This window comes from Onychomys torridus, chromosome 15 (genome assembly GCF_903995425.1).
Source record: "Onychomys torridus chromosome 15, mOncTor1.1, whole genome shotgun sequence".
Taxonomy (NCBI): Eukaryota; Metazoa; Chordata; class Mammalia; order Rodentia; family Cricetidae; genus Onychomys; species Onychomys torridus.
This window is the reverse complement of record NC_050457.1, coordinates 15,046,408-15,067,842: the sequence shown is the minus strand read 5'-3', so window position 1 is coordinate 15,067,842 and position 21,435 is coordinate 15,046,408.

The window sequence follows — 21,435 nt, the reverse complement described above, 5'->3', positions numbered from 1 at the left end:
GCCACATACATAACTTGGAAAGTTTAAAAAAATGCAATGAAATTTTGGAAAACCTAAATTAATTAAGAAATAACATGGTACTCACATATGTACTTAACTCAAAAAAAGCCTGAGTGTTCCCAAACCTCTCTTTTAATCATTTAATTTCATCTTCTTAAAATTCCTGGGACACATGTTAAGCAGGCATTATTTATTTTTACTTAACATCACCATTAACTATGCTGTTTTTATATATAAAGAAACAAGACACACATAATTGAATGTTATGCATTCAATTTCCAGCTAATACTCATAATGTTGAGATTAGATAAAGACTAGCCTCTCTTCTTAAAAAAAAAACAAATTTATTTTAATTGAAACGTAAAATATAAAAATTATATATTTTACCTGAGCCACAGTGGTACATGTTTACAATCCCTGTACTCTGGAGGATGAGACAGGAAGATCATGAATTTATGGCCAGCCTGAGCCATGTAATGAGATTTATCTCAAAATAAACAAAAAAAATGACATATTAAGAGACTAATGTATGTTGTTTCAACATATTTATACATTGTGTAATTTTTAAATCATATTAAATATGTGAATCCTCAAATATTTGTCATGTTTTATCTAAAAGTAATTAAAATAGTATCTTCTAACATTTTTTAAAACTGGGATTCCTGATATATAGCTCAAAACAACCTCCAACCCATGATCTTTCCTCAGCCTCTCAAGTCCTGGTGTGTCCACCATGTCTGTTGTCTTTTAAGTACACAGTGTATTCCTGTCATCTGCGCTCACCCTGCTGGGAGTGGCATGGTAGACCTTCTCCTTCCTAGTTGTAACAGTGCATGTGAATCAGTACCAGCTCTTCCAATGCACTTCCTTGATCGCGTGTCTCTCCTTTTGTTACACACATGCAGTCCTAGATTGGATTGGCCCTCTACCCAGTCTCCATGTCACCATCTGCTGTGCTCTAGAACTGCAGCATTTAACAGTGCTGTCCCCCTGGAATGGCTGTATCTATACGAATAGAACCCTGTGTCAGTTCATAAGAACTGACTTTAATGTGCTATGTGTAAATATGGGACAATCCACCCTTAAGAAACTTTCAAAGGAAAAAGTTCCAAGGTCAAATAAGTGTATGAAATACAGTATATCATATATCCCTCTTAGAGAGTCATGATGTACATTTGCATATTAAAGGCCTTAAGAAGTTCCACAAGAAAGAAAAATGCTTAAAGTTGTTCCATCAAGAATTTGTGAACCTTTTTTGACTTTTGAAAACTTGTATTGAGTAAAAGATCTTAATGTCTCCAACTCCAGCTCCCCAGAACACATTTTCCAGACATGCAGTAGGAAAATACATTGAATTTCAATATGAGACATTGGGAGACTGTCTCAAATGAAGCTGGGAGTTAGCCTGGGTGTGAGTCGTGCTAGGGATTGTACCTATCATATCAGGGACTGAAACTGGGCACAAGTATCTCCATACATTAGATGAGAAGGAACACGACAATGGCTAATAAGGTGCCTGGGGATAGAAACAAGAGCAAGATGGTGGAGCTAGGAGGTCCATGGATGTGAGAGATGAAAGAGAAGCCAGCCTAAGGTTCACCTGGCCTTCCTCAGTTTTCTTCCTCCATAGATCTCAAACCGCAGACTCTCACCTAGACAAAATCAGGGGTAGGAAACAAGGATACAAGGAGACAGACAAGGAAGGGTGGGTCCAAGTTCCAGGGACTGATGTGAAAAGGACAGAATAGAGAGGCATGCCAAGAAATTGGGGCCAAGAGGACACCTGGACTTAGAAAATGTACAAGATATGCAGGTAGGTGGTTATTGATAATATATGTGGTAGCTTGAAGGCAGTGGCGCTAGTAGGAGGTGTGGCTTTGTAGGAGTGGGTGTGACCTTGTTGGAGGAAGTGTGTCACTATGAGAATGCCACATTTATTCTTCCAAAGAGACAGTGAATTTCAAATGTTTCACTCTTGTGTTTCCTTAAGATTTGGATCTAATCCTTGTTTTTGTTTTGAGGGCAAGTAACATCTTAGGCCAAATGTCAACACTAGAAGGAGTTCATTGTCTATTGATGACAATAAGGTAGAAAAATAAATAAATCCTCAAGAGCAAGAGTATCCTCCACACCTGCCAAAAAAGCAACCTTTGATGTTTCCTGTGCTCAGGATACCACCCAGTGTCTCAGTAGATTTCCTGTTGCCTGAAGGATGTAGGACTCTCAGCTATTACTCCAGCACCACATCTGCCTGCCTGCTACCATGCTCCCCATCATAATAATAGACTGAACCTCTGGAACTGTAAGAGAACCACCCCAATTAATAAGAGTTGCCATGGTTATGGTGTCTCTTCACTGCAATAAAAACCCTAAGACACTATATACTATAATTTATTCCACTTTAAGCAAGTTGTACAGACAAATACTTTATGACTTTATTCAACAATAATATTCCAGGCATCTGTTGTTTGTATTTCTGTGGATATAAAGACAAGCAATATACATTATGCCCCAAAGGAGCTTCTAATCAACACAATGAATTAAGAGATACACTCGGATGACCAAGCTGTAAGCAAATCACAAGTGGTTGTAATAGAGCTAAGAACAAAGCACTGGGAAAGCTCAAGGGAAGGTTGGGGAGGGCTTCTGAGATTTAAAGGACAGTGTTGGAGTTAGACTCTGAGGACCCAACTAATTATTAGCAAGCTGGTTGTCATGAGGCACATAGCTCAAAGGAACTACAACTTAACAAGTAACAAGAAGGGAAGAGTACAGGAAGCAGGCAAAGGACTACCAATGGTCCAGTTGATCAAGAAAGAACATTCATGAAGGAGAACATGGGAGATAATGTTGTAAATAAATAGAGTAAGCTAAGGCAAGCCATGTAGAGACAGGAATAGCAATTGTACCTGCCGTTGTCTCTTGACTGAGCCCAGAAAACCAAGGGACTTAAATGCTTTGGGGTTAAATATTAGCATTAAGATTCTTACCAAATCTAAATTACGTCTATTAGCTTTCTGTTTGTCTTTTTACCTGTTTTCGCTGAAACAACACAAATCTGTTATCCTGTAGTTCAGGGATGGTAAGCCTAGCACGGATCTCAGTGGCACCTCAGTCAAGGTGGCAACAGGACTGTCTTCTCCAGAGACTTGAATGAGAAGGCCCTTTATCTTCTCCAGATATGTGGCATCCAGAGGCCGCCTACATTCCTGAGTTCATGGCTTCCATAGTCCAGCTTCAAAACAGCAATGGGGTCATTCTCACACTCCAATCGTTCTGATCTCTTTCTGATTCCCTCTTCACTTTCAAGGACCCACGTAATTACATTCACAGTGCTAGCCAAGGAGACTCCCTATTTCTCTGTTAGTAATCTTAGTTCTCCTTTGCAGATCACACTTTTCATGGGTTCCTAAGATTTGAACATGGATGTCTCTGGCAGACCATGATTCTGCCTTCCATTTCAACCTGCCAGTCAGTATCTTCCTTGACTCTTAACATCTCTTGTCTCCTAACAGGGGCAAATTGTATGGTCTTTTATTTTTCAAGTGCCCTTAGTAATACATGCACTGAGTGTTGCATGTATTTCGGACTTCAAGTGAAGACTAGTGGGTCTTCACAATAGACGATCGCTGTATCGAGTAAGAAACTCAAAGGCTATACCTCTTTGTTTCTAAAGTTTTCGGTCTAGGAGGATTTTGTTTCTGCCAATGTTCTCAGGTCTGCCTGCTCACTCCGTTTCTGAATCTTTTCCCCCTTTCATCCTCCAAGTCCTAGGCTGGCCAACATCCTTCCTTTCTTTATCCTTCCTTGACATGGAAATTTCCTGATACATTATTATTTAACGTAATTTCCCTTGTGTTGCCTTAAACTTTTCTCTCCAGGAAATATCCTGTGCCTCAAAAGATTCGTTGGCATCTTAAGACAAATTCAGGATCCACTTGAATTCTTTTTAATTGTTAATCTTCTCCCTACATGCTACTAGAGAAGGCTTTAATACCACTTTCGTTATACCTTTAAGACAGTGTCTACGTAGCCCAGGCTGGCCTCAAATAGGCCATCCTCCTGTTTCAGCTCTGAGAGCTGGAATTACAGACACCTGTTATCACACTTGGCTTTAATCCCAGATTTAGAACATATATTCCTTTGCACTGCAGGATAACTTCCTCTAGTACAGGCCTAAGCAGTTTCCATGTGGGACAGCGACCAGCCTGAGCACAGGAGTCCAGAGGAATCCACGATTCCAGTGGGGTCTCAAATAACCTGGTGTATTTGGCTGAGTCACCTCCTTTTTGAGTCTTTTATCAATAAAGTAGGAAAGATGATTTATGTTTGCTGAGATCTAAAACTCTAGGTTTCTAGATTCTGTACTTTATTTCTTGATACAGAGTGACTTTTGGGTAAATCAGCTCTAAGCGACATGGATTTGTCCAGCAGCAGGCCACTCCTAAAAAGAATAGAATTGAAGACATACTGTCTAGTGCCTTGGCACCTCTGATTATATTATAATAGAGTTTCTATGTGTAGCTGAGGAACTTCAGCTGACAAAAGCAGTTGGAAGCATCCAGTACCGCATTAAATTTTAGGGCTACAGAAACTATGGCTGTGAGATCTGCTCTCTCTCTCTCTCTCTCTCTCTCTCTGTCTCTCTCTGTCTTTCTATTTCTCTCTCTCCTTTTGAAATAGGAATAGGGTCTCACTGTGTAACTCAGGTTCCTTTATTGTTTAGAGGGGATGTTGGGATGGGAGCTAAGCTGTGAAACTGAATGGAAAAAAAAAAGACAAGAATCGATGTTTTAAGAAAGATTAATCTAACAGGTATGTACGAGAAGGACTGGAACTGTGGAGAAAGAGGCAGGAAAGCCAATTAAAACACTTGTAAACTTCAGGCCTAATAAAAATGTAACAGGATGCCATATAGGACTTTCCTTGCTCTCTGCAGGCTTCCGCTGCAGCGCCAGGGCTTAAGACAATGGCCAATAAGAGCCACGCATTCTAACGATTGTCGCTAAACACATACGTGCATGACCTGCTAGCTCCGGTTATGGACTGCCCTTATTTCCTAGGAAAAAAGTTAGTGCATCACTAAAGAGAAGATGTGGAGAGGGAGGTTTCATTCCCATCGCGCATCAAATGCTCCTGGACTGTGAGGAACATGGAACCGGCTCTGGCATGGGCATTGGCAAGGACAGAAAGAACACCAATGGGGTCCCTTAGAGTGTGGGAGGGAAGGGGATGAATTCCCTCTCACAAGCCAGACCACATAGAAGGCATTTGGGTTCTGTAGTCAAACCTGAATCAGAGAGAATAGTCCTTTCTTGGGAAAAGATTATGTTGTTTGACACTTAAAGATATGACTTCAGTTTGTATAATAGCTCAGGCTGGCCTTGAACTCATGATCCTCTTGCCCCTGCCCCCTTTAGTGCTAGGACTACAGGTAGAGAGCCACTGCACCCTCTCTGTGAAAGAAGGGCTAGCCTAGAACTCACAGCTCTGCTCTGTGAAAGAAGGGCTAGCCGCTGGAGAGTTGTCAGGATGGAGCTCATTAGGGAGACAGAGGAAGTACCATGAGAGAGACCCAGGGAACAGCAGCTGGATTCTTTTCTAGCTACATCCACCTCATGGCCCACCATGTCCCATGTCTCCTCTGGATCCTCAGCCTCAGCCCCAAAGAAGCCACAAGCAGCTGACTGAGAAAGTGGTGAAGGAACAGGGTCTGTGAGGCTCCTTTCTCAATTCTGTAGATTCTCTGGCCGTGCCCACCTAGGAATAAGAGAAGAGCATTGCCCTGGGATAAATGGAAATCTTAATGTAAATTAGCCTAGACTTTGAAAATTCTGAAAATATGGCTCTTGTTTAATATCCAAAAATAACAAGAAAATCCACACAGGAACAAAGTGAAATCAGAAAGAAATGTTTTTGAGGAATTTCAAAATGAATGAAATTGTTTCCTGTTTGTAGCCCATAAAATCCAGCTCCAATAATGAATTGATATGAAGGCAATAACAAACAACTATAATAATAACCATAATAATAACCATTTGTTGAGTACTTACACTTACGCCAGACTCTATTGGGTGCTGAAGATGCATTATTTTATTTAATCCCTACAAGAACTCCATAAGGTGTATACTATTAGATGAGATTGTGTGCACTCAGGGTGGCAAGGCCGAAGACCATAAGGTAGATAGTATTACATTGAATCTCATTTAATAGATTTGAAACTGAAGCTGGGAGAGATTAAGTAACTTGTTACACCCCACACTTAATAAGTAGCTAATCTCAGGCCCGATATAACCTATTTGAGGCTAGAATAGAATGGCAGTTAGAACAGAGAAAGCAAGCAAGGGATACTCAAAAGAAGTTTTGTATCATTCTGACCCAAGCATGCGCAAAATGACAGGTGAAAGTAAAGTTTATGGATGTTGATTGCACCTCAATGACACCAGAATCCACAATAGCATCTGCTGCTATATGCCAAATTACAGAATCCACAATAGCATCTGCTGCTATATGCCAAATTACAGAATCCACAATAGCATCTGCTGCTATATGTCACACTAATCAATATGATCTTGAATAATTTAATATGGTGATATTTTATTTGTACTGAAATGTGATTTTATTTGTATATTAATAAATAAAGTTGCCTGGGGGTCAGAGCTAATAGCAAGCCATAGCAGAAGCAGGGCGGTGGTGGTGGTGGTGGTGATGGTGGTGGAGTACACCTTTAATCCAGATCACATGATAGGCAGGTCACTGTGTGCTCAAAGATAAAGCCAGCATGGAGACACACGCCTTAATCTCAATACCAACCATAGAAGTCCTGGAGGTCTGTATAGACAGGCAGTGACAAGGAGGTCATGTGGTTGGGTTTACAACCAATGAGAAGGCAGAACAGAAAGTCAATAAAATGACAGACACACAGGAAGTAGGCCTCTTGCTGAGGGGAAGGACAGCAGCGGCAGTGAAGGGTAAGAAAGGGTTTTTAGTCTCAGCTCTTAGCTACTGCTCTGACCTCTTGGGCTTTTAACTAGGCATTTGGCTCTGTTTCTTATTTTAAAAAGGCTGTTACTTCTACAATTTAATTTGGGTGATTTTGTTTGGTTGCCTTTTAATGAAATGTTCCCTGCTTGTTCGGAACTTAGTCCTCCAGAATATAACCAATATATTAATTTGTCATTTGTGGCATGTGAATGTTGGAGCAAAATCATAGTTTGTGCTTATTGTTTTAAGGATGATGTAGGTACTTAACAGAGACTTAAATTCAAGCAAAATTTCTAATAACTTTGACAGTGAGGGCTCCCTGGAGAAAGGGTCTTACTCCATTCATCACTGTGTGCTGACTTACATGCTCACTAGATGGACATTTGATGTATTATAGGAGCTTACTGACTCTGTATTGAGTGTCTGCTAGGTTCCAGGCACTAAGTTCACTACTATGTGTGTGACAAAGCAAGCCACTTAGGGTGTGCATTCCCAGTTCCCATCCCCCGCCGCCCCTCACCCCCCCACTCCTGCCCCGACAGCTAATCAAAATCCTGGCATCTGCTCTGCAGCCTTGCTTCGATGCTCTCTGAGAAGAATTAGCCTGGACGTTTGTAGAATAGACTGAGAAAAAGGTAGCCAACAGGACTGGATGATAAGATGGGAGACGTAATGGAATTGTAGGAAGAGGGAAGAGGAGTAGGCAAATAAGTGGCAATCTGTGCTCTGGGAATCAGTGTGTTAGAGAGGACTCCGCTGCTGTGTCCTGAAAAGCCCAAGTGAGGGATATGATTCACTTGGAACAGTTTCTAGCTTCTGAGAATTCTGCAAGAAAGACTCTGTCATGGTGTGAGTGAGGAATGTCCCCAAAGGCCTATGTGTTTGAACATTTGGTCCCCAGCTGGTGGCACTGTTTTGGGAGGGTGTGAACCCTTTGGAGTGTGGCCTTGATGGATTTGGAGTGGGTCCCTGTGGACTAGCCTTGGACTAGCCCAGACCTTCCAAACTGGGTTCTCTCTGCTTCCTTGTGAGTTAAAACATGAGCAAGCTGCAGCCGATGGCATAAGCGAGCCACCCTACAAGCTTGCCTTTCCCATCAAGGTGACTGTCCTTCACCTCAAGTCATAAGCCAATAATTCTTCCTCTCTCAAGTTATGTTTTATCAGGTATCTGGTCACAGTGATGAATAAAATCATCAACACAAGATCGTGTAAGCACTAGATTAAAACACCCTTGCTGTGGGATGTTCTGTATGTTGTGAATAAATAAAACTCTGATTGGCCAGTAGCCAGGCAGGAAGCATAGGGTAGGCAGGACAAGAAGGAGAAGAATTCTGGGAAGTAGAAGGCTGAGGCAGAGAGATACTGCCAGCTGCCACCATGACAAATGAGATGTAAGGTACTGGTAAGCCACAAGCCACGTGGTAACTTATAGACTAATAGAAATGGGTTGATTTAAGATATAAGAACTAGATAACAAGAAGCCTGCCACGGCCATACAGTTTACAAGTAATATGTCTCTTTGTGTTTACTCGGCTGGGTCTGAGCTGCTGCGGGACTGGTGGGCGAGAGAGATTTGTCCTGACCATGGGCCAGGCAGGACCAGGAAAACTGTAGCTACACACCTTGACTATACAGGCATTACTGTTTTAAATTTCCAGGTCAAGATAGGTAATTAAAGCAGATAAGAAACATTTCCAGGGTTTTCCTGCCCTCCATCCAGCTCTGGTGAGCCTGAATCTTGTACTCTATCCACAACGCCCCACAACCATCTGTTGAACAGGGCGGAATCAAAGCGCTTCACTTCTGAGGAGTCTCTATTTATTCTGGTATCATACACAAATGGGAAAGGCTTACTTCTGGTATTTGATCCAGAAGAGAAACTGTTTAACTACCAGTCTGGAAAATAGGCCTGCCTGCTCTACTAATCTTGCCTATGGGCTTGATGGTTCATCTCTCTGCACTCACGAAATGGCAGTGTTTGCCACAAAAGGTTCAGCTAGAACCTTCGCTGAAATTGCTCTGAGGCCACTCGTGATGAAATCAGTTTGTGGCCAGGTTGAGGCTCGATACCCAGAAGTGAGGAGGAAAAGGCTGCTGCAAACCGCTAACCAAGTTACCAGAGACCTTTCAATAGCCAGGCAACAAACAAAAATACATGCACTTATTTCGGTCAATTATCATTTTAAATGGCTTAAAGTAATGTTTTCATTCTCTATTTCCATAGAAACCAGTATAAAGCTTCTCACAAATGCTTCAGAAACAGGGCCACCTGTTTAGTGGATACAATGGACTTCCAAGGAAATAGACAGTGCTGGACAGACATCGTAGCATCCATTAGAAGAAAGGTCTCGGATTCTACGGATGAGCTGAGGGTGTAAACAGGTAAGGAGAACATGAGCTGGTTTGGAAATAGTGCACAGCTACCACTTCTGAAAGTTGGATAAACTTTCTCTTTGAGAGAACATTCCATGGAGGTGTTAACAGCAGAGTGATGTCATCTGTATCTGGAGAGTACATGTATAGCACCATAATGGACCAGATAGGAATTGTATAAAAATAATTTGAAAAAAGAAATCGCCAGCTTGCTATGCCAAAATCCAAAGTGTTCTTATTCAAGGTGAATCATATTCCGTTCCAAAATGTCAAGTAGATTTAGTCATTTTAATCTTTTTTTATTAGATTAAAACCTGATGCATTTATAAAAAGCTACGGGAAGTGGAACACAGGCTTCACCACTAACAAAGTGGGTGACATTGGGCACACTGCTAGGTCTCTCTAAGTCTCCAAGCTGAAGGTGGTATGTCCATTTATGAGAGGGTTAAATAAAATAACCCACGCAAAGCACTTAGCACTAAGTAAGGACTAGATCATGTTACAAGTTACTAGTCATCCAAAGTAATAATAAATATCACAACTGACAGTGAGTTTGCTGAAGTCATCAACACACATTGCTAATTTTTTTATTGTCTCTTTTCCTTGCACCTGTAGACAATATAAGATCTTAAATAATTGAGCAAACATAGATCTGAAAGGCAGAGTCGATGCAGTTTCTGCATAGCTCTGACCTTTCTGGTATTGGTGACTCTGGAAGTTTCAAAGTGCCATAGGCATCCTTGCAGTCTATTTCTTTCCTCCTGATGCTTGAAAAGAAAGCCTGTTTTCATAAGACCTTGGGCCTGATTTCCAGTGGGAAAAGTGCTAAGAAATTTGGCTCCATTTCTAAGTATCTTTGCACTTTTCCCAATTGCACAGAACCTCCAAGCTTCCCCAGGATTACCTCGTTTCAATGACATCGAATCTTTCAAAGAGAATGTAATAATTCCACAGAGAACTTAGCATTTCTGACAGCCTACCTCCCACTGTCCTAGTGCATTATAAATTATGCTGCCTCGGAATGTGAGCCGGGCAGTACCATTTTCCTGGCCCCTCGTGATTCATGGTTTTTCTTAACTATGTCGGTGCCTAGTCAGCAAAGCTGCTGCTTTGAGCAGTGTGATGTGATCTGCTTCTTGGAGGGCAGCTGGCAAACTATGGAGTAGTTCATCTATACTGATTTTTCTCTTCTTTTCTTTTTCTTTTTCCCACAGCAAGGTAATTAATAGCTATTAACTTTAGGAATCACATCCAAATTCAGAAAACATTGCAATTTAATTAACAATCTGTTCTCTGCAATACACTGTGACCTGAGAAACCGCTCTAATGACAATGGGCTGTTATCATTAAAATTAACTAACAAACTGGAAGAAAAAAAAAGGTGTTATTCAGGTCAGATATGGAGTGAACATAATAAAAAGAAAGTGAAACTAAAAACAAGTATCAGAGCAAAGGATCAACACAACACAGAAGCCACCATGCCAATGTCCCTGCACTAATCTGCAAAAGTGGTTTCCTCTGGTCCTCAGCTCCCCTGAAATTCCCAACTCAAACCCTGGAGCACAGGACAGTGGAGCCAACCTGGGTGGCTTAGAAATGGAGACTCAAAGCAAAGGAACATAAAAACCATGTGTCTATATCTTCCCAACTATAAACCAGACATTCTGAGGAGTAACTTCTCTTCCTTCCCAGCACCAGGATCTCTGAAAAGTTATCTGAGTTGCCCAGGAGTTTTGAGTTAGGGACCTTCCGTTCAGGAAGGTTGGGTACAAGTTGTTAATGTGAGGCCCTTCCCAGAATTCTTGCTGTGTGCTCAGAAAGGAGTCTGCCATTGCTAACTTGCTTTGGGCTTAAAGAGTACAGAACAGGAAGAAAGTAAAAGATGAAAAAACAAAACAACATTCCCCCCCACACACACCTCCTCAAAAACCCAAAAACAAACAAACAAACAAACCGTGTTTGGGATGTGATAGGGAAAACATGTTTTTAAACAGGGTTTCGGAAAGGTGAATCTTGAGAAGCTGTAGAATGAAGCCAGGGGCACAAAAGAAAAGACAAATAAAGCAGAAATGTAATTGTGTGCTGAAAGCATTTTTGTTTTGACGGTGGCCACACTCTCCTACCAGTTGATCTTCCTGGCCCCTTCAATGTTTTGATGATTTTTGCAGCCGGGGAGATTTTAAAAGAGCTGGGCCTCTGAGGAGGAGACCCTGCCCCTCATCGTGGTCCGGACAAGGAAGTTGAGCTGTCTCTAACCTGCATACATCTGAAGAAAGCAGCTTTCAGCAGCAGATAGATTTTTAAGGAAGAGGTGGCTATTGTTTTTGTTGTTCTTGCAGGTTGTTTCCTCTGTTCGACACCACATGGAGCTTCTACCTCTCAGAAATCAGAAGCAGCCCCCATGCTGTGGCAATCCAAAATGTCTTCATTTGTCACATATCTCACAGACCACCTCTTTGCAAGAAATGCTGCTCCACACACTAAGAAAAGTGTCCCCGAATCTGGACAGACCTTGATTTCTGTCCAAGCTGTACCTGGTGGCATCCAGGATGGGTTATTTTCTCTACGCCTTGTTTGTAATGAGCAAAAATGAGCCATAGAGACTGTGAAAGAAATTTGAGTGGGCTGAATGGTCTAAGGGTCTTCAGGGGAAAAAAAAACACACAGAGATCCGGCACATCTTTCTAAGTCATCTGCTTGGATGAAGTCTTATTTTTACTGTCTTTGAGGTCTTTACAATTCTATGTAACTTATAGAAAACTGATAATAATGTAAATTCTTCTTTTCCTTTCAGTTTTTTAGACACCATCTCCCTATACAGGGATGACCTTGAACTCAAGATCCTCTTGCATCAGCCTCCTGAGTGTTCCTGTTATAAACATGTGATATTGCCATGCTTAACTGTCTTTGAACCCAAGGCCTCATGAGTGCTAGGCAAGTACTCTACCATTGAGCCACACCCCCAGCTCATAATGTAAGTCATGATCAGAAAAATCCAAGGTAGGTCTGTTGGAACGCAATTGCTTAGTTATCTCTGGATAGTACCATGTTTTTGTACCTATTTTAAAGTTCATTCCAGCACCCCTTCTGTGACATGTCTAATGTGATGACAACTTTGGCTCTGTGGGGACATTGTAATAGTTCTTTCATTAATTAGTGAATGAAGTTCTATCTTTCATATGTTTTTAAAGTGCAAAGTAGCTGCCTCTACATGATTTGCTTCTTTTTGGATGCAAACATGAGGTGCTTTTATCTAAAGACAGAGAAGATCTTTAGTACCAAGTTTACTCCAGCCAACTTGCTTCCCTCCTGGTTCCTCGCTTGTACAGTTGGGATTGTATTAACCAAGCAAATGAGGGAAGACAGTGCAATGGTGATGTCTACAAAACCATTCAGACCCTTTGGAGTCCTCATTCTTGCTTGTGGAAGTAACACCAGGTAAACATCCGTCTGCGCTGCAGAATACTTACCCATGTAAGAACAACATCTGAAAAGGATCTCTGACTACCAGCAGGGCCATGAATACATCATGTGCAATGCTAAAATGTGCTTCAGAGGTTAACTGATGGGATTTGATTTTTCTACAGAAGTCATCATCTACAACAAGCAGTTTTACCATTTCCTGTCCCAGTTTCAACCTACTTCCAGGAATGAAGTGTTCCAGCTAAAGTCAACGGATTTCAGAGTGAAAATGGAAGTGGAAAGGCATTGTCCTTACATCTATGGGAAGGTGTCCTTTGTTCTTTCTAATTCCCTCAAATTTGCACATGATCTTGGGAGCTCTGGCATCTTTCTGACTTTCCTTCTCCTTGTCTATAACATGGGCTGACCAGAAAGCTCTGGGTTATTGTGAGATTTTTATAGTGCCATGATGCTTTCCCTGTGAGCATTTTCTTGACAACCAATGTTAATATGTTCAGCAGGAAACACGGGCCTAGGAAAAAATAGAAGCGTGCTTTCTAGATATGCACTCCTCGGTTATGGCTCCATTTGCTACTTTTTAAATCTCGTGTGTGTGTGTGTGTGTGTGTGTGTGTGTGTGTGTGTGTGTGTGTTTTATATTCATGTGTATATACATGTTTATATGTGTGTGAGTACATGCACATATGCCTAAAGTTGAAGGTGAACATCTTCCTGTAGCTCTCCATCTCATAAATTGAGGCAGAGTGTCTCATTGAACTGTCTTGCCTTAATTTAGGCTAGTCTGGCTAGCTAGCATTCTGGGGGTGGGGTGGGGTGGGGTAGGGTGGAGTTGGATGAGGGTGGGGTTGGGGGGTGGTGTGAAGTCTCTGCTTCTGCCTCTGGAATGCTGGGATTCCAGATGGGCTGCCACACCCAAGTAGCTTTCACATGGATTCTGGGGATCCTAACTCTGGTCCTATGCGTCCACAGTGGCGACAGGAGCTTTACCCACTGAGCTGTCTTCCCAGCTCCATCTGTGACGTTTTCCTAGGTTCTGTCTTCCTTCTCTAGGATAATAAGCATGTACCTTGGGAGCTGGAACTCAGCCTTTAGTTCCCTACTCAGGAAGAGCCTTAGCAAGCAAGTCACCTTCTCTGTTCCCTCCTGTCCCAGGGTGAGTCTCCTAGCATGTTAATAAAACCTTTCCTGATTACCAGGGACAAAGGGACTTTTCTTGTTTGGGTGGCCCATTGTTTTGACGCCCAAGGACTCCTCCTCCTTTATTGGGGCTCTTCCTCTCATGCTGTTGCCACCATCTGCTCCACTTTCATGGCTGCATGCTTCTTCTTTAACCGTTGAGGGTCAGGTCAGCAGCTGCAGAAGCTGATTAGGGCCTCCTAGCCTCTGTGCGGAGGTATTTTCCCGACAGCATCGATCTCAGGAGGCTGGCTCTGCAGTCAGCTCCACAGAGGAGAAACTTAGGCTGCCAGGGAGGCGGGGTGCTGTCTGGTCAAGGTGAGTTTGGAGCAGTCGACTAATTCATTCCCCTTGGCTCAGCTGTTAATTTTGCTTCAATAAGAACTGTCTCCAAATTTTTATTTAAAATCCACTGCCTTCCTGAGACCTTGTGATGGTAAGATTCAAAGGCAATTTTTATTGCTAAGTTATTCGTTCTTTGAAAGAAGGAAGATTTGATGTTTAATATTTAAACAGTTGCTATTTTCCCAAATCCTTTCATATCTGAATGTTAACTGTGTGGCCATTTAAGGTCCATTTCCAGAGACTTTCCCAGGCATTGGAAGCACTACAGGAATTTATTTGTACCGTCCCTCTATGAAAAATTACCATCTAGTTCTTGCTACAGTGACCAGTGCCAGCACATACGTTCATTAGAAATGAAGTAAAGAAGTGTTTTATATGTGCATCCTAATTCATCCATTATGCCAGTCGGGGTTTTGTTTTTTGAGGACAGGAACAAATTCCTTTTATCTTTCAAACACTCTCACTTCTTTAAACACTGGAAAAATTTCACAGAATTTAGTGCAGAGAAATTACATTATCTCGAGGCAAAGAAGATAATTCCCAGTATTTTTCTCCTTCTTTCCTTCCTTCCTTTCTTTTTTTCCCCTGATTTTTAGTTTGAAATTTAGTAATCATTAAAAAATGATCTAAACCGTTGTGTACATTTTATTTCCTTGTTATTTAGTTGAGACATGGTTTCTCTATGTAACCTTGGCAGGCTTGGAAACTGCTGGGTAGACTAGGCTAACCTCAAATCTGTGACGGTCCACCTGGTTCAGTCTCTTGAGTGCTGGGATTACAGGCATGCACCATCACACCTGGCTTTCTCCATGCATTGTAAAGACAGTTCTTCAGACCATTGCTCCTTTCGTGATTGTACAAATTGGAGCTATAATCATTCTACAGCCCCAAACAACCTACCCAACTTACATCTTTTGTGGTGCTTCTCATTCCTGGAAGTTCATACGATGTCAAAATAGGAAAGTGCATTGCAGACTTCTAAGAGGACAGCACAAATCTTAAGCAAAAACACAAAACGGTGGTTCTGTGAAGAGAAGCCAGCACCCACTGTAGCTTCAAATTAGAAAATTCATTCCTGAGCACTAAGTGTGAATTAAACTGTAGGTTGAGAGCAAAACAAGACAACATTCTTTCAAACGTTTTGTACATTTCCACAGAAGACGATGCAGCCTGATACGGTAGAAATAGGGTACCCCCCCCTCCATCAGGATGGCCAGAGATAGCCCATTTTAACTTCACAGTAAACTTCTTTTGAGTAGCTTACTTTTCCTGGCAACCAGGGAACCTGGCTAAAACAGAAGAGCCACAACTGAAAAGGTCATCACCAAGAGCGTTGCAGATTTTATTGTATCAAATGCAGCAATTTCCAGTGGTCCTTTGCAGCCATCAAGCTGTAACTTTCTACTTAAGCTGTTCCAAATATAAAATGCAAATTGGAATACAGAAGAGATTCCTGTTTAAAAAAAAAAAAAAGGTCAATTTTGCACCATGTAGATTTCCTAACAAGGTATTTAAACATATTTCAAATAATATTAGATATTTTCCTCTGAAGGAATTCTCTCCCTCTGGTCCTTCTTATATAGTTTCAGATTCCAAAAGAAAGCATCACAGTGCACTGGAAAGAACACATGTTTTAGAGTTAGATCCAGCTTGAAATCCTGGCTTTTGATATATGAGCTTTCAGGAAGTCTCAGGTCCTCATCTCTACATCAGGGAGAGTGATGTTTTTCTTTCTTCAGTTTGTTGTAAGGAATGTGGGAAACCATTCACAGCAAGAGCTTGGTCTATGGTAAGCACTCAGCAAATGTCCATGTCATCCTGTTCTCTCACATGTAAGTCCTATACCTTGTAGCCAGCTCAGAATATCACTCCAATAAGTGGAACTGGAAAAGAAATAGAAAAAAAAAAAGAAATTTAAAAAGTCTTTAACTTTTTTTATTTAGTCAGCTAGAAAGTCTCCATTACTGCCCCAAAGAGGAACACCCATGAGGCTTGGCAGGAGACTTTAACATAGAGAGGATGATGTCTTAGTACATTTGTGTCTTGAATAATGAAGTAGCATAGGCAGGGGGACTTATAAACAACATAAATTTGTTCCTTAGGGTTCTGAGGCTGAAAGTTCCAAGAGCAAGGGTGCTGGCTGACTTGGTGTCTGGTGAGAGGTCCCCTTCCTCAGTGATGGAATTTTCTCACTGTCTTCTTTCAAGGTGAAGGGGCAAACAAGCTCTCTAGAGTTCTCTCTCTCTCTCTCTCTCTCTCTCTCTCTCTCTCTCTCTTTCTCTCAGGTAAGGGTTGTAGCCAGAAGTTTCTTGGTATTGCCCGCTCCACGGTCCTGAGGCCGCTTATAAAATAATCACTCAGAGGCTTATATTAATTATAAACTGTATGGCCTATGGCTTCAGCTTCTTGCTTGCTAGCTCTTTCATGTTAAATTAACCCATTTCTATTAATCTATATGTTGCCACTTGGCTGTGGCGCTACCAGTCTGCTGGCATCTCCTCGACCTCACCCTTCTTCTCTCACTATCTCTTTTGGGTTTCCCACCTGGCTCCATCTTGCCCTGCCATAGGCCAATGCAGCTTTATTTATTATCCAATAGGAGCCACGCATATTTACAGCATACAGAAAGACAACATTTTGGCTGACAGATTAATTTCTCATTGAAGTAACATCTGATGTTAATACACACCCAAGGCAGTGGGCGCTTGTGTCTGCACACACTAGCAGTGCACAGCCAACAGGGTGCCAACAGGGTGGCTTTTTTCACTGGATAGATTCAAGATCCACTTGTTATGTATTTCTGCTCATTTGCATGAAGAAAGAAGTCTTCAGGTGCTGAACCCACTGAGCTGCCTCAGTGACTAAGAACATTAGGTTCCCCACATTACTATCTAGTTTCAACAGTCTTTTTAAGATACATAGTTTTACATTTATTTATTTGTTTGGCTGGTTGATTGTTGTTCTTTTTGGGGGGGTTGTTTTTTTGTTTTGTTTTGATGTTTGTGTGTGTGTGTGTGTGTGTGTGTGTGTGTGTGTGTGTGTTGAGATCACTTGAGAGCATTGGTTCTCTCCTTCCAACATGTGGGTTCTGGGGATTGAACTCAGGTTGTCAGGCTTGGCAGCAAGAGCCTTTACCAGCTGAGCCATTTCATTGGTCCAAAAGGAATATTTTTGGCAAATAAGCCCAGTAAGAAATCTACCAGCATGAATCCAACCACATTGCTACAAGCATCTGCTTTCCTGTCACTCCATGCAATGCCATGGCAAAGTCTCTGCATCCACTGAAGGGATCCCCTGGAGGCGGGACTTCAATGGCTGGGTCAGATTTCTGCCAAAGGATTTGTATTGTGTTTTCTCAATCAAAGGAAACAAAAAGAGAAGCACATAAGGGGACTACTGTACACTACTAACTGTACATGTACATGACCATTCCTCAAGAGCCATGACAAGAAGTCATGAAGAGTATGATCTGGATACTGCATCATCTATTCCTGGTTCTTGGCCAAATAACCTTAAAGCATACCTAAGGCATGAGGAAACAGTTATACTATAAGAAGAGCTTTATTCAAAGTAAGTGGAAATATCAACCATCTCCCAATACATTCTGCCCACATGTCTGTGGTTATCAGAATCCACAACTCCATGGTGAATGAGAACTGTATCCCTCCATTTAAAATTCTGACGCTGTGCACATGGCGTGCTAATTCAACATCATAAAAGAGGTTATGAACAGGGACCAATCAAGTTCAAGCAGGTTACTTTAACTGAGGAATTTGATAGCATTCATTATTTTAAAAAAAATCATAACCCACAATCCCATAGTTTCAGACTGCTCTCTGATTATTTAAGGTCAATTTGGAAAAGTTTCCAAGCAGCTAGTCCAAACCTAACCCCCTTTCCCAAACTTGCTATTTGATTAGTGTTTAAATATGTGTATGATATAAGCATTACAACTCTCTAAAAAAAAAGCACCCCCCTCCTCCTCAAACCCCACTAATTTAGGTTAAAAACAAAGTAATGGCAGCAAAAGTGTCTTTAAGTTTTTGCAATAATCCTTCCAGTACTTTCCCTCCCTAAAGGCTCCAGATGTGACCAGCCACTGCAAAATGGGAAGTGGTTTATCAGAGCTCTACAGTGGGAACTGGCATCTTGTAATTTTACTCATATTTTGCATCAGCGTTATTAAAACACCAAAAAATGACCAAGTCCACTTGGTTTTGTGTAATCACCCATATGACCCTCAGGGTGACATGCTCTGAAGCTGGTTGCCATTCATCCTGAAGGTGACAATTACTGCAAGCAGCGTCCTGTGTTGTCTGTACAGTGACTGCTTCTAAAGCCTTCTGTAGGGAGTTTCTGCTGATGTCTGGGGCTGGAAAACACTGTTGAAATGTTGTTCTTGATGCCTTCATATAACTGATTGTTGATGATTTTTTCACAGTGTAAACAACTCCAGCTCTTGTGTTTTTGTTTTTTTGTTTGTTTGTTTTTTTCTTTTCTTTATTTCTCCTTCTTTTCCTGTTGTTAATACTTATCTGTAGCTGAAATGAGGACACCTCAGTCTGGGGTGAAGATTTAAAAAAAAATAACCACTTGAGTCATGTGATGGCGATTAGCCACTTTGTGAGGCTGTTCCCACTTCATCCTTACCTCCTCTTCTTAACCCTGGGGCTGTTACATCCTGCCTAAGGTTTTCCTGGCTGGGAGCTTTAGCCTGCCTTCACCTTCCCAGCTGTGCGAAAATGCAAAAAGTACATTTTGCTGGCTGGCACTTCAACCATGCAGATGACTGGAATTGCGCCTTCGCTTGACTGCTGGTTCCCAGCACTCAGTAGTCACAAATTGTAGTTCGGTACCGCTGTAATATCCACTTGCTTTTAAAGACAGTCTGGGCTCTTGACTCCTTTAGACAAGATTGCCCACTCAGGTGCCCGGAAACTGGTCATTCAAAAGACACTTTCGTGAGGCTTTGACATGCATGTTCAATGAGAGTTGGGAAACAGAGGAGCCCAGGGCTGGAGTGGCTCACTTGGGACTGAGTCACTACCATGCTAAAATCAGGACAGTTAATGGTCAACACAGTCTACTTGGTTATATTGCCTTGGGAGCTATAAGCAGCACCACTACAAAATTATCATTTCTGGCTTAATTTATGCTTTGGCGTGTCATCTCTGCATTTTTTTTTTTTTTTTTTGAGCTGAGGATCAAACCCAGGGCCTTGTGCTTGCTAGGCAAGCACTCTACCACTGGGCTAAATCCCCAACACTCATCTCTGCATCTTATTGGTGGTAATTAATTATTTCCTGAAACATTAAAATAGCCTCGAGATCAAGGGGTTGAGGTCAAGTCATCCAGGAGTTTCTAACTGCTGCTAGCTGTGCATAAGCATCCTTTCAAGGCACTCAGCAAAAATCAGAGCACCCGTCTTTATCTCCTGGGCTATTTTCCAAATTATTTTTAGTGTCAGCAGTGACCTTACTATTTAGATCTATTCAAATAACTTACTGTAACACAAATCTTAGGCCCGGGAGTGGACCTGCTTGTCAATGTTAGGAGTCACTTATTAAATATGTGAAGTGTGCAGGTGTCCGGGAGACAAGAAGAGGCAGTGTGTCACATCTCTACTCTAATGTAAGATCTCATGTGTGACCGGACAGATGAGAGCGACCACAGTGTCCTAGCAGCACCTATGTCAGAACCCATGGATGCTTCATAACTTAGGAGGTCCATTACTAAACATACTTTTTCCCTAATAGAGTTGTGATGGTTTGACCTCTAGACCTCTGCATGCCACTTCATTTTAAAAGATAATTTCCAAATTCTGAGACCATCATCAAATGTCTCAAGAGGTAAATTCTTAATGGAAGATAGTATTTTCTAGTAACAGTAGCTCTTTTACAGGTATAAGGTGACTACTGAAGGCATCAGAAAGTTCTTCTGATTCAGGCACAGCTGAAAAGACACCCCCCACTTCTGTCTTTAACTCTCAGTGTAGGAGAGTCTCTCAGGGACAAAGAGAAAGCTGGTGAGAAGAAAGATCTCCCCCTGCATCAGCCCAAAGCCCTTGGAGAAGTCCTGGAAGTACCTGTGTCTAATTAATCTCCTCTGCCGTATTCCCTCAGCACTCACACACTCATAATTATATTTATGACTGTAACTGTGTTATATTACAGTTCAGATCCCCTTACAATAAATACCACCATGATGAAAACCTCAATATATATATAATATATATATATATATATATATATATATATATATATATATCCCAACTTAAGCCAATAACTTATGTATTTCAGGCATCCAGTACAGTGGAGGTCTTGCAATATATAACGATTTCAACACTGCTTCAATTCTGTCACAAGAGAATTGGAACATGTAACTATATTCATCATCATACAAGAGCACAAAGAACCTTTCCCTAGATCATGAGACACTCAACCAAATGGTCCCTAGCAGTTTCAAATACTGGGGATGCTTATTAAACACTAAAACAACTGAATGATTCGTGATAGAATGTAATGAAAAATTCAAGCTAGACCCTCTTGCCTACAATAATGGCGTCACTGACACTGTTGAGTAGCTGTGTGTGGCTTTCATTCTTTACAGGTCTCTTTTCTGGGCATTTAAGTGAAGGAAGGGAAAACTGAACCCTGATGTGAAGTGGTCTAGGCCCTTGTTCTTCCCCATGCTTTTCCAAAAACCCACTTCCTTAATGTCATCCAACAGCGGAAGCGCTGTTTCTGCCGGTGTGATCCTGTGTACACCAGCATTAACTGGCTGCTTCTTTTCTGACTCTGGCTAATTGTGTTTCCATACATCCATATTACTACAGAGATATAACTCCTGCATTTCAAGTGGAAAACAGTTCAACACGGACACCAATGGTTCATGATGATTGCTTTATACATAAACTATGATAATACACATGTGTCTTCTATTTTAGGAATTTGGGGAGGGTGTGATATGGAATAAAGCCTTCCTTCATCTACGGAGCTAGAATTGAGGCAGCTGAGGGAGCTTTTGGGTAGCCTACTCCAGCTTGTTATATTGCTCAGCACTCGCCAATTCATGGCCTGCAGCAGCCGAAGGGTAAGGTCTGATGGGAACTAGAATTTTCATTGTTTGTTTA